At 39.3% G+C, this 17,031-nt stretch overlaps 1 protein-coding gene across 12 annotated transcripts in view; it reads left to right on the top strand.

The window, feature by feature from the left end:
- Positions 1-4,096: 4,096 nt before the first annotated feature.
- The window catches only part of TBC1D5 (TBC1 domain family member 5), a 639,936-nt gene continuing 627,001 nt past the window's right edge, over positions 4,097-17,031 (top strand). For all 12 annotated transcript variants that reach the window (XM_064277348.1, XM_023554943.2, XM_023554937.2 and 9 more), the window contains exon 1: positions 4,097-4,297. The gene's annotated coding sequence lies outside the window, so the exon portion shown is untranslated. The remainder of the gene's footprint in view (positions 4,298-17,031) is intronic.

Here is a 17,031-nt window from a genome sequence, read left to right as displayed (position 1 = left end):
CCAATTCAACTTTTTACGGGTGCATAACTTACTGACAGCAATTACAATAAAGGGCCATGCAACCCTACCCTTAAAAAAAAAAAAAAATACCCTTAATCAATGCTATATACCCATCACTGTTAACCATCCCTTTCCCCCTCCCTCCTGCCCTTGGTAACCACTTATAAACTTTGTTCTCTATACATTTGCCTTTTCTTTTTATACAAATAAGGTTATACAATACCTGCCCTTTTGTGATTTATTTCACTCAGCATGTCTTCCACCTCTATCTGTACTGTAGCACGTATCAAGACTTTATTTCTCTTGCCTGATAAATACTATTCCATTGTATGCATACCACACATTTTGTTTATCCATTCAATTGACAGGCATTTAGGTTGTTTACATCTTTTGACTTGTGAATAGTGCTGCAATGAACATTTGTCTATCAGTCTCTTTTTGAGTTTCTGCTTTCAAGTCTTTTGGGGGTATAGCCAGGAGTGGAATTGCTGGGTCATATGGTAGTTCTATTTTTAGTTTTTTTTAAGGAACCGCCACAGTTTTCCACAATGGCTGTACCATTTTGCATTCCTACCAGAGACGGGTTAAGTGTTCCAATTTCCACACATCCTCGTCAACATTTGTTATTTTGTTTTTTTAATCTTATCCATCCTAGTGGGAGTGAAATGATATCCAGGGCCAGATTAAGGCATGTGGTGCTCCCTCCTCTGCTTACTTACACGTTCAAATGGGATATGTCAGTTAGATTTATACATGTATGTATATATGTGCAAGTGTGCCTCAGCTATCAATGACGTCACTTTTCAAATGCGACTGTAATGGTTTTTTTTTTTTTGTAATGTTAGTGAAAAAAAATTTTTTTTTTTAATACAAAAGTGGTTATTCCATTTTAGCAGAATGAAATGAACTGGGTTATAAAATTTTAAGTGGACGCGGGCTAAGAAGATTTTTACCATATGCCACTTAAGAGTCAGTGAACTTAGTTATTTCAACCATCAGTATAAAATTGTTGCCCTCCCACAATGAAAAATTGACTTTTATCAGTTTTGGTTTCAATGGTTCATACTTCAATTTTGATCCTTGTTTCATAATAAATGCTATAATTATAAACGAACAAAAAGATGTCATAAAAGAAAATTTAATGATCAGAAAACAAATATTACAACAAATTACTATTTTATTTTTAGATCTTTTGTCTCTAACATGTTATTATTAAAAACATTTTTTTCTATTTTTTGCTCTTACAAATTCTTCAATAATTTCGTCACAATTAAGGTGCTAAACAATATCTATTTTCGTACATAATAAGGATAACGAATCAAGTCTTTCTTGAACCACTGTTGCGTGCTTGAGTTTCCCTGTGGCTTGTCTGCTTGGCATCTGTGTGTCTCTGCTTTGGATAATTGATGCCCCTGTTTTGCTGATGCCCTCAGCAGGAGATTATCTTGCTTATTGGGTAATTAGTCCTTGATGGTGTCCCACTGTGGTTTTCATTTGCATCTCTCTGATGGCTAATGATGTTGAGCATCTTTTCATGGGGTTGGCGGCCATCTGAATATCTTCTTTTGTGAAATGTTTATTCAAGTCCTTTGCCCATTTTATGATTGGGTTGTCTTTTTGTTAAGTTGTTGAAGTTTTATATGTATTTTGTTTGTTAAATTCTTATCAGATATATGGTTTCCGAAGATATTCTCTCAGTTGGTAGCTTGTCTTTTCACTTTTTTTGGTAAAGTCTTTTGATGAACGAAAGTTTTCAATTTTTATTAGGTCCCATTTATTTCATCTTTTGCTGTTTGCGCTTGCCTTATATGAGTAGAAAAGTTATAAACAGTTGCCGGTAAGCTGATTCAAAGGTGACCGCATGTGTGTCAGAGTGGAACTGTGTTGCACAGAACTTTCAGCCCCTGATTTTTCAGTTAGATTGCCAGGCCTTTCTTCCAAGGTGCCTCTGGGTAGCAGCTGAGTTTGTTTAACCATTTGCACCACTCAGGGACTCCAGATGAGTTATAGGTGAGGTGATTCACAATTGGTATTGTTTTTATAATCAGGGGAAGCCCCAGTCAATAAATTGTTATCTCTGTCTAGCTAGACTCAGAAGAGCACACAATTCTAACATCAGCTAATCTTTTATGAGACAAAGAACGGGAAGTTAGAGGATTTGTGTGTGGCCTTGTCAGCAGGTTCAGGCAAAAGGGATTCACAGGTCTGTTTGGCCCTATCACAAGTAAACGTGGGCGTTATCTGCTGATCTTATAGGAGTCGTTGGAAAGAATAATATATATGAAAGAGTAGTCATATGGGGGAAAGGTGGTTCTTTGCCATAAGCCATTTCCTGGAACACAAAAAGGTGGGGGTGGGGAGGATTTACTAACATCCCCTATTGTTCAATGTTGTCCCTGCAAAATCTAGGCTTGGAACTGCCAGAGTCAATGGTTGCTGTAAGGTCACTAAGAGTCTGAATCCACTGGATGGCACACAATAACAACATTGTTTAAAGCAGGTCACAAGGTCAGTCCAGATTCAAGAGGAGGGGAGTACACAAGAGTGTGAACACTGGGAGGCACGGTTCATTGTGGGCCACCAAAAAACCAGTCTACAACAGTCTGAACCCTGGACTGGATAAGCTGGGATACCATTAGCATATTCTAGGTAGCAGAGGAAACCACTGGGTAGGATCAGCAGGTAGGTATGTAGTGTGTACAGAGCAGATAACTGAGTCCGTGAGCCCTGCAGACATGAGACATGAGTCCTCAGTGTCATAATTTTCCTACTTCCTTAGAAAATCAAAACACCAAACCCCATGATGGGGAGTCAATGCTGTTTCTTCATCAACATTCACCCCAGCATTTTCTAGAGTTTTGTTGCCAGACCTGTCTCTTGATCATGATCTAAGTAATCACTAGTTTACATCTAGCCAGAACTCCCAGTTAGGAAGTTTTTTTTTTTTTTTTAATCAGTTAGGAAGTTTTTACATTTCGATTATTTGCCCTGATCTGGCCAGAGCTTCAGCAAGAGAGAGAGGGAACTTCTGTGTGAGGGAGACCATTAGGTGAACAGAGGTCTCCCACACAGGAACTCTCCTCCAAAGCTAGCTAATCTTTGGAAATTCGAACTTCCTCTTCCTTGGTTTCCTTTTTCTGGACTCAACAGTATCAATTTCCTTTGGAGCTCTTTGTGAAGATAGGCTAATAAAAGATAATAAATCTTTTTTTATTAGGTGAAGCATTTACCACTCTAATTAGCATTACCATTCAAGGGCTTTCATATTGGAGAAACAAACAGACCAGCACCCCGCGTGCCTGGGTTAAAGGGAATCTTAAATCATGATTAAGCAGAGGTGGAAGGCAACATGATTCAGGGCAAAGACGTTGCCTGCATTCTGACAGTCACTCACCAGACCCTTGTGAAGATACCACAATGCTTAAGACACTCTTCTAGGTCATGAGGAAAATGTAACATCTGAATCTAGTCTTGTGGGTTTACGAAAAATAGCTTTTATACATCATTTCTCCAGAGGTTATATTACATAGTAGGTTTCCACAAAGTCCTAGTCATTCTCCCAAAGCAGAATTGATAAGTTTCACCAAGGAAGTGAGATCTGACCTGGGTCTTGAAGCATGAATAGGAGCTTACCAGACTATAGAAAACTGTCCAAGGTAAGGCCATTTACATGGAGCAAGGAAATGATGCAAATTCCTAGGTAAGAAGGTTTATCTCATTTTCTCACGTGGGTCCCAAGGGCCGACATCTCCCCTTCCTCTCAGTCCCATCCTGGAAAGGTGGTACGTGAGCCTCTAGCTAAGACCCAAGAAGGGGCTCCTAGCCTCCAACAGCGCGCTGGTGAGTGTGCAGTGAACGAAGAGGAAAAGTCATTATGCGCATGCGCCCTAGCAACAGCCGACTCCGCAGAGGGCTCTGGCCGCGGCTCACTCCCCGCCCCCTCGCGGGGCCCACAGACCTGGCCCCAAGTGCTAGCCTGCCGCGCGCCGTCAGCGCAGAATCTAGGCCTGGGCTGGCGCCTGCGCAGTAGCGTCTTGGACTCGTGGGCCGCGGGGTATTAGAGGTGGAGCGCGGGGAGGGCGCGCGGCAGGAGGCGGCCGCCGTTACAGCGCGAGCGTGGTCACGTGTCCGCTGGTCACCACCGCCGCCACCCCTCCCGCCCTGTTCTCTTTCTGGTCGGGCCGGGCCCGGCTGGTTCCACGAGCGGCCGGCAGAGACTGAGGGAGAGAGAGAGAGAAAAAGGAGGGGAGGAGGAGGATTCAGGGAATAGGAGCTGGGGAGCCCTTCTGCGCCACAGGTAAAATAAAATAATGATGATGATAATCATAAAAAGCCCCAGCCCCCTGAGCGCCTCCGCCTTCCTCAGTGCAGCCCCCACAAGTAGTCGCTCCCGCCCCGGCCTCCCCCTCTACCTCTCAGGACGGGTCCGCCTCCCCTCGCGCCGCTGCCGCACAGCCGCCGCCCCCCGGGAAGGCCTGAGGGTGCTGCTGCTCCCGCGGGGGGCTGCCGTACCGCCCCCCACTTGTCGCCTCTCGGGGTCGGCACGGGGGCTGGGTGGCGGCAGGGCTGGCAGGGGAAGGTGGCTGCTTCCCCTCGGCTGCGGCCTCTTTCCCTGCCTCCCCGGGGTCCTGGCTGGAAGGCCAGATGCAGCCAGAGGACAGAGCCAGGTGGCTGGAGCGGGGCTCAACTTCCTACTTGGTAAATTTCCTCGGTAAATTTCAGCTCTTGGCAGCACGCTTCCTTCCCTGGCCGGAAGCGAAACGGGCCCGGAACCCCTAAATCTTGTAAAATGCTGCTTTTAGAAGAGAAAAGTCTTTACTCTTTGACCCCGTTTTAGCACGACTTGAAGTTTATTCACCTTGAAGAACATGCAACTGGAGACCTTTCAGGATATGAGGAAAACTTTGCACAGGGTGAAAGTTGATTTTTTTTTTTCTTCTTCTATTCTTCTTGGAAAAACAAACACAAACTTAAATCTCAAACAAGATTTGATTCTACAAGTTTGCTCAGTACCAGTTATTAAATAGTTTTAGTTGACGGAGTGTGATCTATGTTTAAAGTTTCCAACGTTTACGTTTTCCCAAATGGTGACTTTCTGGAAAGAGTTTCATTTGCCAACGCTGAATTAGGCTAAATCCCGAAATTTTAGAAAGCAGGTTGTGCAACTTTGGGTCAGACTGCTCTGAAATTTTTTTTGTGCTCTTAAACAGCAAAATATACTCCCAGTGATACTATATCTTATTAATGTTGTGCTGTTGCCCAAAACAGGTGACTTCAGGCAGGAAGCATTAAATGTGCGCATTGGTGAAAAATAAACTTTAGAACACTTCGATTTATTGATATCAATAGCAAAGAAACCCATTTATGTATTGGTTATTTCTCATATGAGGTTTTCAGTTCCTTGTACTGGTAGTTTTCATATATCTCTAAATTTACTTGTAAACTACAGCATTTTTACTTTTTACAACTACCTATGCAATGGAGTCATAGAGAGCATTGCTTCTCAGACTTGAATGTGCGTATGAATCACCTGGCCTCTGGTTAAAAATGCAGACTCTGAGTCAGTAGATGTGTGATGGCAGCTTGAGAGCCTGCATTCCTGACTAGCTTCTAGGTGCTTGAGTAGCAAAGATGTAGATAACTCTGTGCTCACAAAGTGATGCATCTATGGTCAAGTTCCTTTCAGTAACTTCCCCTGGGTGTACAGGTGGTGTGGGAGAAGCAGTAGATGGCAAGATGGATGGAGAAAGCTTGCAGCGGGAGGCCCCTTACCTAGGTTGTGCAGACCAAGTCTGCCTTCCAGTGGAGGGGGATAGCAAAACTCTAGGAGCTGCCCCAACCAGGAGGAGTGCAGGTACCATGTCTGCATGCTGTGTGGTGCCTGCATCACCTCACCTGTGATTTTTTTTTTTCCCATAAAACCTTGGCCACACTTTTAGCTGAAAGACTTGCTCACCTGTGATCTATTGGGTGTTATCAACCCAGGCTGGGAATCACGTGTCTGAATGTAGTGCTGAGATGAAAGTTTCTGTTATTGGTAGAAACCTCTCTCTGTCTCCCCAACTTCAGTTGAGGAGTGCATTCCTGCATACCTGAGCCTTGGAAGCAGCCTTGTAAACAACTGAGTGTCACCACCTAAAATTGAGAGTATCCTGATTTTTTTCTGATGTAATCTGACTGCAGAATTGAAAAGTTTAGAGATGTCATGCCTGACATCGTATACTTTATGTACATCAAAATGATTTTATTTTCCTTTTGAAAATTCATGGAAGTATAACATCAACTACCTTTAATGGCATAATTCTTATAGTCTTCATTCTAGTCCTCACTTTACCGTTGCTTCTTTGTGCTTTTAAATAATGTAAGCATTCTTTTGAAGCACTTACTCATGCTAGGCAGTGTTCTGGGTGCCTCATTTAATTTCATTTAATCCTCACAACAACCTCTGAGGGAACTGAAGCAGAGAGAGGGCAAATGTCATGACCCGGGTTACATAGCTGGGAAACACAGAGCTGGAATTTTGGCTGGCTGACTCCAGAGTCCGTGCTCTTCAAAGTCTTTTATATATTGTCTTTTTAGAAGAAAATAAATTAATGATATTCTTTAAAATTCTTCCCCCCTTGAATTGTCTAGAATTACGAGCTTTACTTTTATTTTAAAACTGAAATTTGTCATTGTTTTTATTTCCCGTTTTCTCCCACCCTAGAATGAAGAACTGCCTCAATGCTTATGGTCTTTTCCAAATAAGATATTGAAATTTGCAAAGCTTTGTGTTTGCATTTGTTTGCTAGACCAGTTACTGTAGTCTCTAAGTTCAGATGTCACTGTTAAATACAAAAGTAGTGTTTACTTCCTTTTGGCCCTGCAGGTTTTTCAGTTCTTCATTTTCTGTCTCCCCCGCTTCACCTCTCATGCATACACCGTAAACTTATTCTGTATCTGTTATACTAACATTTAGGATTTTGGCAAATAAGGATTAAAAAAACCGAAGAAAACCGAGCGTTGGTCATCATTGTCATATTTTAAGGAGTAAGAAGGCCAATCTCAGATAAAGGATGATCTGTTAAATTGGATAATTAGTGCTTCATAAAAAAATGCCCGTGCAATGGTTTATTAACATCAGACATTACATACATTGTGTGACGAAAATTCCCTCTCTCGCTTTCGTTCTTTGAACATTAGGGTAGTGTTGAAGCCATGGCTGCATGCCTACTCTCTGACTTTCATCCCTTTGATGGCCACACCAGCACTGCTACGTCTTCTGGTTCTAAAAACTGACTGGCCAGGGCAAATCATTACTTGTAGTAAACCCAGGGGAACATTTGTTGCACATCCAAATAATAGAAGCCTTTTAGTAGGTATTTTCACTTATTTATAATCATTTTATTTTTTTTACAATTTGTATTTTGATGTCTATTACAATGCCACGCTGTCCAGTTACTTCTCAGTGCCTTACTTTTCTCATCTTTAAAATGGGGCTGATGGTAGTAACTACTTCACAGGGTTGTTTTAAGACTTATATGAATTAATATGTATAAAATGCTTAGAACAGTGTCTGACACCTAGTGAGTGCAATTATGTATTAGATATGTTCTATCAATCTGCAAGGTGGCTGATGCATGCCTACATAATCAAGACTGACTGTATTTGAATGAACTTATTGTACATTTATTTGGGATAAGGTCGCATGGGCCAAGAAAACAGGAAGTTTGTAGTTTTTGGATGGAAATATAAAATTGGTGTAGTAGTCTTACTACTTTGGAGAATTGAAATGAATAAATATTGTTTGTCAGCTCTTATGTTTCCAAACAAAGAGGTGGGGCTATAGGAATAATAAAAGATGTCTTTGGTGAAGCGTGAGAAGATTAGTTTAAAATTTTCAAGCATCCAAAAAAAAAAAAAAATAGCGACAGTGGTGTTGTAAAGCCTAGAACAGGATCACCTTTTTTTCTGAAGGCTTTCCTGACTATACCTTTTACCTCCCTCAACTGACTTGCCTTTTGAAATAATTGATCCTCCAGGCTTGGTGTACAGCCCCCTGGCTGAAACCCATAAGAGTATATGTGTGTCAGAAGTCAAATTTTTTCCTTGGAATTTAGAAAATTAATATAGTTCATACGTTGTTTATCATGAAATCTCCATGGATGGGTGCAATAACCTCATAGTTGTACATATGAATTTTCCCAGCAAAATTATTAATATCAAAACTAAGTAGAATAAGAAAGACTATGAAAAGCCTCACGTTAGTTTAGGTCAGGTTTTATTACCAACTTGAAAAGTAGGTTTTGGTTTCCGGAGCTTTTTCGATTCTTGAAATTTGAGATGAAGGATTGGGATATAGATATATATTTATTTACATTCATCCTCATACCTGTCTCCTTGACTAGACTGAGAACTTCTGAACGTAGGATCTGTGTCTTAGCATTTTGTGTCTTCAGCAGCTAGTACAGGACCTGGCATGCAGCGGGTTGAAAGACATGTAAAGATAATGTCATTCATTTATCGTCCTGTGCTGCCTGTGACTTCTGTGGCAGACTCCATGAAAGTATTTAGTAATGACAGATGACCGTTTTTCTTAGTCACCTAGGCAAGGTAGTTAGTTGTTGGTTTGTGTGTGTGTGTGTGTATATTTGGAAATAAGATAGTTTTAAGATATTTGAAATAGGCGTTATAAACAATGGCCAGTTTTTAATAAATTTGTGTTAAATGAAAACAAGAGTGTTTACTTTTACCTTTTTACTGGTTTCATGAAACCTACCTGTAGAATAATTTACTTAAAAAAATTAAATGGATTTTATGATATTTAATGATAGGCTAGCAATGAGTGGGTCTAAAGAAAGCCCTCCTTGGTACATATGTTAAGTAATCACAGTATGATAGTTTAGCCTGCCATTAGGGGAAAAAAAAAATTTTCCATTACAAAAGTAAAGCCTATTTATTGTGGAAATTTTATAAAAATAAATGATCAAAAAATAATTACCTGAACTATCGGGAATTTCTTAAAGTTCTGCTTGGAGTTATCTTGCCTTGAGAAATGCTCAAAGAATAAATGTCGGGTTTATAGTGTAAGTACTAGTTTAGAAAGCAGAGTAATAACTGTTGGTCAGCAGCTATGTTTTATCTCCTAGTGTTACCAAAATTTGTATCCCTAAGCAAGATAAAAAGATTGAACCAAAAATAATTAGGCCCCCACTTCTAATTAGTGGATTTTCAGAATAATTAGATGAGTGAGAAGTAGCCCCTACTTCTGATGTAACCACCTTGGGTAAGATGTGTCGGACAGGAACAGCCCTGCCTTCTCATGGGGCTGGAGTGGTGTACCACAGCAAGAGGACTGAGGCAGACTCAAGGCCCTGGCTGCAGAGGTGTGCATGCTGCTTGTTGATAACCAGTCAGTACTAGAATCAACCCTTTTAGTTCCCCAGAACAGGTTCATTTAGAGGAAGGAATCCCAACAGCTAACTTAGAGGAGTCCAAGAGCAGTTACTAACATCTCCTAGGATCCTGGGGAAGGAGAGTGGATTGATTGCTTCAGATCTATTGGTGGGGTTTTGGAGGGGAGTGGTGGCAGACTAACTTCCTCTTTGTCTACAGCAGTCATGGAACTGGGGTTTTTTTCCTGCCATAGATACAAGAATCAGGTGTTAAGAATGCTCATTTTGATAGGTAGATGTGGGTGGCTTAAGGGATTTGCAGTCAATTGCTGCGCTTCCATACCTTAATTTCTCTAGTGAATTTAGGGGTTAATTTTAATCATTTTATCCTGCCTTTGTGTGTACATATGTGCAATGCATATATGTACATATAATATATATATACATATTATATGTATACACACACATGTATATACATATATTGTATGTGTATATACACGTTTTTTAACTAAAAGGGGATTGATGCTGTTTTGTTACTTGCATTTATTTTTTTCATTTGATTATGGTATTGCTCATGTCATTAAAGGCTTTCACATAATTTTTAATGGTTACATGGTATTGTAGTGTGTGAATGTGAATGAATATTGAAGTAGTCTTCCATTCTTGGAGACCTAGATTCTTTTCAGCCTTTAACTATGTCAAACAATGCTGCACTGAATATTGTTGAAGCTAATATCCCTTTGTGCACATACATTATTATTTATTGAAAATGGTTGAGTAGACTTATTGGGTCAAAAGATATGCCTGTATTTAACAGTTTTGATGCACATGGCTAGATTGCCCACCGGACAGGTCATACTAGTTTACCCTTTACTCCAGAGCTGTTTGAGAGGCCATATACCTTGCAGTTATTGGTTATTATCATTTTCCTTTATTTTAACAGCTGTGTGGAAGTAAAATTGACCTTAATACTTCCTCCCTCTCCCCACTCCTGCCTTCTTACAGGTTTTAACATTTTATGTAGTTAAATCTCACCTTTTCCTTTATGTATCTTGTGTAGATAGACTTTCCCTACCTTAATGTTTTTATAGCTACGAATTTTTAGTTTTTAACTTGTCATAGTTTCATTTTCAACGTTTAGTTTTGCAATTATTCCAGAAGATATTTAGGTGTGGAGTGTGGTAAAGTTAACAAAAAACCAAACCAAACTTATCATTAAGTCGATTCTGACTCCTGGTAACCCCAGGTGTGTCAGAATAGCACTGTGTTCCATAGGGTTTTCAATGATTGATTTTTTTGGAAGTAGATTGCAAGGCTTTTCTTCCAAGGTGCTGCTGGGTGGACTGGAACATGTCTAACCTTGTGGTTAGCAGCCAAATACCTTAACCCTTTGTACTACCTAGGATCCAGGTAGAGGGCCCCCAAATTTTTAACCTTATGATTACCAGTTATCTCAGTACTGCTTAATGAATTATCTACTCTTTCTCCATGGATGTCAGAAACTTTATCATTTGTTCTTAAGTTTGATTCCACTGTGTTTTATTTTTTGTTGTTGTGAATGGGATTGCTTGCTCTCTGTATATGTACATACACCGCTATTACTGGTAAATAGAAGAGCTGTTGATTTTTGTGTATTTATTTTATAACCAGTCACTTCCTGAATCTCTTTATTCTAATGGTCTTTCAGTTGATTCTCTTGGGTTTTCCAGGTAGATAATCATGCCGTCTGGAGCCAGACATTTTTGTCTGAGGGCTTTTTCAAGATTAATTGTCACCTGTGGAAGCTGTGCTGGAATGATTTTCTTAATTTCAGTGACTTGAAATATGTTTTGATATGGTACCACTGTGATTTGATCTACTCAACTCTCAGAAGGGTTTTAAAATATCTGGAAAACCACTCCACCAGATGATCTTGAAGGACTCTTCCAGCCCAGAGGTTTTGCGATTCTACTTTTGTGTCAAATGACTCCTGGTCATACACACTCTCTGGTACTTTGAGTTAAATTGCCTGCAGCTTCCTTTATAATTGTGGTCGTCTTGCTCCACTCTCCATCCCTCAAGCAATTACACTTATGTCTCCTTAGAACTTGAAGATTTTTCATACAGTTAAAACTGTGCAGCATTGTATGTTTGTTTGCAGTGTCAAGTCTTAGGATTTTCTTTTTCTGGTTGGGTAGTATAATTTTCTACGCCTCAAGTTGCGTGTTCATTCCCGGCTGTGGCCTTGCCATTGACGACTTAAAGCTCTCCAAGCCAAGTTCTGTGACTGTCAAAACTGAGTATAATGGAAGCCATTGGGAAGTGATATGTAGACAAGGAGGCAGTGAAGATAGGACAGGATAGGGGAAGTAGGGGAGGGAAGTTTCTGGAATGTCAGCCCTTCTTTCTCCCGCCCCCTTCTACTTTCTAATTATCTTTTTCAGACACCTTTGACTCTGCCCTCCTGAATCTTTGGCTTCCTCTTTATTCTCCAGATAAAACCAACCAAACCAGTGCCGTCGAGTCGATTCCGACTCATAGCGACCAGAATAGACCTGGTTTTTTTCCTTTCAGGGAGTAGCTCCCCCATCTCCTTTCTCTTTGATCAGGAGAACAGATGCTTTCTACCACTCTGTGAAGTAGTCCTGGTCAGCCTCCTTAATCTCCTTCCTTCCTTGTCACTACAACTACCTGCAAAATACCCTGACCAGTGGCCATAATGCATCCTACTTTGCAAAAGCAGAGGGTGTTTATAAAAAGTGGCTTCCCTGTATAAAACCACTGATACGGAAGCATGAACAAAATGAGAGAAAGGTTTTTTGTAAAGAGAAATTGTCATAGAATTGTAGAGTAGTAACCAAGTGGTTTAGGACTATGGAGAAGATTGAGGGATTAGTATTATAAAGAGCAAAAGCTTCTGAAGAATCTCTTGATATCTCCAACCCCGATTTCTTCCCTGAGCTTTAAACCTGTGTGTCTGATTGTCTGCTGGATAATTCTACTTACGGATGGCTCACTGGAAACTGAATATGTCTACAACTGAATTTTCCATCTTTTCTTAGAAAACCTATTCCCTATTCCAAATTTTCTGTCAGTGGGCAGCACTACCATCTCCCTAGTTGCTTAAGCCAGAAACCTGGCAGACAAATTTTAATCCCTTTTCCCAAATCTTTTTCATGTCCAGGCATCAAATCGTGTGGGTTCTATCTTTTGAATCTATTGTCTCTTAATTCCTGCTGCCACTTCTCTGGTTCAGGTTCCATTATCCCTTACCTGCGTTTTATGTAAGGTCTTCTGACTAGTGTCCCTACAGCCAGGTGATCTTTTTAAGCTCTCATCTCATTCTCTTATACTATAGCTTAAAGGAAGCCCTGGTGGCATAGTGGTTAAGAGCTACGGCTGCTAACCAAAAGGTCAGCAGTTCGAATCCACCAGGTGCTTCTTGGGAACCCTATGAGGCAGTTCTACTCTGTCCTGTAGGGTCGTCATGAGTCGGAGTTGATGGCAGGAGGTTATAGCTTAAAAGTCTTCAATACTTTCTATCACCTGGTCCCTTCCTGTTTCTCAGTCTCATGTCTCCCTCGCCTGTATCCCATACACCCTGCAATATTCTTATAAAGTATTGAATTTCTTTGAGTTTTTGGAACTGTTTATCTTTTTGCCTCTGGGCTTGGAATATTCTATCTCTTCATCTTACTGACTCTTGTAAGGGCTCAGGTTAAATGTCTCAGCTCCAGGAACCTCCTTTATATCCCCCCAAGCCTGTGTTGTGCTCTTCCCATTTGGCCAAATACTCTGTACTACTCCTGTTGTAACATTTATTATATATGATAATTAATTTTCTGTTCACTAGACTGTGTCCCACTTTGACTGCTCTGCAAGAGCCAGGATGATAAGTATCATCTTTACTCTTGTACCCCTAGCACTGTGACTTTTAAAAGTAGATTCCTCATTCAGTTTAGTCAATAAATGTAGAGACTGCTACATACCAGGTAGTATTTTAGGTAATAAAAATAAAGTAAATAAGAGGTATTCCAGTTACTAACTACTGTGTGATAAACCACTTCAAAAATTTAGTAGATTAAGGCAACGGTAATCTTTTATGAGTATATGATTTTACAGTTTGTGTGGGACTCAGTAGGGACAGTTCATCTCTTTCACCTGGTGTCAGCTCAGTGGAAGTAGACTGTACATTTCCAAGATGGCTCACTCATGTGACTAGCAGTTGATGCTGTTGTCTGGCAGCTTAGCAGGTGTTGTGGACCGGAACACCTGCATGAGGCCTCTTCATGTGACCTGGGCTACAGTATAACAGGTGAGTTCTGAGAAGGCGCATCCCTCCAGGAAAGAATATTCTGATAGGCAGGAAGTGGAGGCAACCAGTCTTCTTAAAGGCTAGGCCTGGAATTGATAACAGTCATACTTCCACCGTATTCTTTTGGCTAAGCTGACAAAGGGTCAGCCCAGATTCAAGGGGAGGAGAGTTAAACTCCATCTCCTGATGGAGAAAGTGCAACCATAATTAATCCACTTTCACAGGCCAAAAAACCAAACAAGAGGTAAACCCACAAAAATTATTAGATGTGTTAATTCCTGTCTGTACTTCCATTGTCCCAAGAATCATGATAATATATCGTTAATTTAAAACAAATAAAGCACAACATTAAGTGAAATTTAAAAAAGTGACCTTTATTCTTATCCTTCTTAAACAGTATTTCTCTTTTTCTGTTATTTATATGGTTCCTTAATTTTTTAATTTTAATTGTGCATATAGCTCCTCATTTTAACCAGTTTTGTGTTGTTTATTTTCATCTTTCATAAATCCTCTTGTATCAAAGGGTATGTATCATTTATTTTTATACTTATGCTAAATTGCCTTATAGAAAGACAAAACTTGTTTATACCCCGGCTTTCAGTTGCCAATGAGTTGATTCCAGCTCATAGCGACCCTATAGAACAGAGTAGAACTGCCGCACAGGGTTTCTGAGGAGCAGCTGGTGGATTTGAACTGCTGACCTTTTTGGTACACAGCCATAACTCTTATAATCACTGTGCCACCAGGGCTCCGGTATTGTAAATCATTGCTTTTGGTCAATCTATTGGCAAAAATGGATAGCATAAAAAATCTCTTAAAAATTTCTTTAATGCCTATTTAAACTCCTTTTCCATTTTTGAGAATGTTCTTTTTAATTGTTGATTTTTAAGAGTTCTTTGTATATTGTGGTTTTTAACTCTCTACCTATCATATATATGTGTTGTAACTCTTCCAAGCTTTGTCTCTTAATTTTATTTATACGTTTTAAAATTTTTATGAAGAGCTATTACATTTTTAATAGCAGCGTCATATTTTACTCTCTTACTTTATGGCTTCTGGTTTTGGGGTAATGCTTAGAGAGACTTTCCCTATTCCAGGATTGTAAAAACTGTTAACACTTGGTTGCTAATAAATTTTTTATGGTTTTGTATTTTTCATTTAAATCTTTGGCCCATTTGGAGGTATTTTTTTGTGCACAGAGACAGTATAGATCCAAATTTATTCTTTTTTAAGTGGCTAGCCAGTTTTTGCAGCATCATTTATTGAATAATTTACTTTTTGTCAATTGATTTGAAATACCTTTATTATATTCAAAATGCCCGTATATTTCTGGAATCTTGGTTCTTTGCCATTGAGCTGTCTTCGTCTTTTGTATCAGTACCAATTTCCTATAGCTTTTAGTGTATTATAATATCAGAAAAGGGTCAACTTCTCTTCATAATTCTTTCAGGTTTTTTTTTTGCTTACGTGTTTATTCTTGTGATTTTTCTGATAGTTTTTTTTTATTATTATTCTTTTTTCCAGATAGAAAATATTTTCCAGGTGGAAGCTATCTGCAAACAATGGCTGGTTTTACCTCTCCGTAATAGTTATACCTTGTATTTTGTTTGCTTATCTAATCCCATTGGCTACCACTTTGAGAACAATTTTAACTAATGGTGATGGCAGCCAGGCCCTTTGTTTTGTGTTTGATTTTAATGGTAACGTTTCCAGTGTTGCTGTGTTAACCATTGCACTGGTTTTTGGTCATGGTATGTGTGTGTGTTTTAAAACTATATGTATTATTTTCTATTAGGAATGGATTTTGACTCTTCTCAAATGCCTTTTTGGCTTCTCTTGATATATTTCTCAACCATTTGTCCAGCTAATACGGTGAATCATACTAATGCAGTTTCTAACATCAAATCATTTTTATGTATATGGAGTGGACCTTATTTGTAGCATATTTTCTAATATACTGTGGATTTCTTTTTTGTAATACTTTTGGATGTCTGCAACAATATTTGTAAGTGTAACAGGCATGTAGTTCTGTATGTGTATGTTCTTTTTGTCAGGTTTAGTGTCAGTATTATACTGGCATCATAAAAATAATAGGGAACTTTCTTTTCTCTATGCTCTGGAGCAGTTTAAATAGCATGGGATTGAAAAAAATTCAGCTGTTCTTTGTTTCTAGGCCTGGGGCTTTTTTGAAGTAGCATTTGGCTGTCTTCTTGATGTGTTGCTTGGTTGTTTATGTGTTTAGGTTTTTTCTCATTCCTTGGAATAATTTTGGTAATTTCATGTTTTCCCAGGAAAATTACTCATTTCATCTAGATTTATTAGCATAGTTCAATACATACTGAAGTTATTTTCTGTTTTCGTGATTCCTTATTTTGTGATTATTCCCTAATTCTCTTTCTTGACAGAAACAAGACTGAACTCAGTTCTCCTTTGTCATTCTTTTTTAAACCACTTTGGCTAAGCTTCCAATAGTTTCAATTATAGAATTTTTGTTCATTATGGATATTGCTGGTGGGGAAAAATCAGTAGACTAAAAAATTTGACAATAACTTTATGTATTCTATTTGTGGAATTAATTATAGAATCGAGTCCATCTCTTAATAGTCTTAGAGTATTCATGGAACTGATCTGTTTTCGGAATTTGGCAAAATTCTGTCTTAGACAGTACCAGTGAATAAGCTGAATAAGGCAAATTGTACCTTGCTGTGCCAGCGTTAAACAGTGTTAAATCACTTTAGTGATCGAAATATGAAAATTTTAAGGTTGAGATCAGGATAACATGCCAGCTAAGTTATGTAAACAAAGTGCCTCTTTGAAAACAATTAGAAATGCTGGATAAAGTATATTTAAATTTTTTTTCTGAAGAACTGACGTGTCACTAAGAAATTACCAGGCCAAAATCTACATGAAAGCAGAAATTCAGAGAGTAGACAGAATATTAAAACTGCTTCCTTCTGAGGACATTTGCTAAACTGGGGAATTTTTACTTTGGTTTTGAAGGCCTCACAAGGCACCAGAAAAACCAAGTTATTAAGTTGGATCCACAGATCCACAGATGGAACAGCCAGAGGACATACCTTTTACCACAGCTATGAGGAACAAATTTGTGAAGGGAGCTCCATCATCCTTGAAGACTGCTGTGATTGCTATTTTATGTAAATCAGGTTTGACAGTGGGAACTGCCCTAACTGAATTAAGACGCCTAACTACAATGGGGCTGATCGGACCCTGTGGTAGGAGGGGCCAAGTGGCTGCACTCAATCCACAAAGACAAGGTGGGCGTGGTTACAACAATGGACAGCTGAGTCAAAACAGTAATCAGAATAGTCTGACTTGTATGGACTTACGCTGTTGGCTACTTAG

This window comes from Loxodonta africana, chromosome 27 (assembly GCF_030014295.1).
Source record: "Loxodonta africana isolate mLoxAfr1 chromosome 27, mLoxAfr1.hap2, whole genome shotgun sequence".
Lineage (NCBI taxonomy): Eukaryota > Metazoa > Chordata > Mammalia > Proboscidea > Elephantidae > Loxodonta > Loxodonta africana.
The sequence above is the reverse complement of the archived record's forward strand: the minus strand, read 5'-3'. Positions and strand labels throughout refer to the sequence as shown.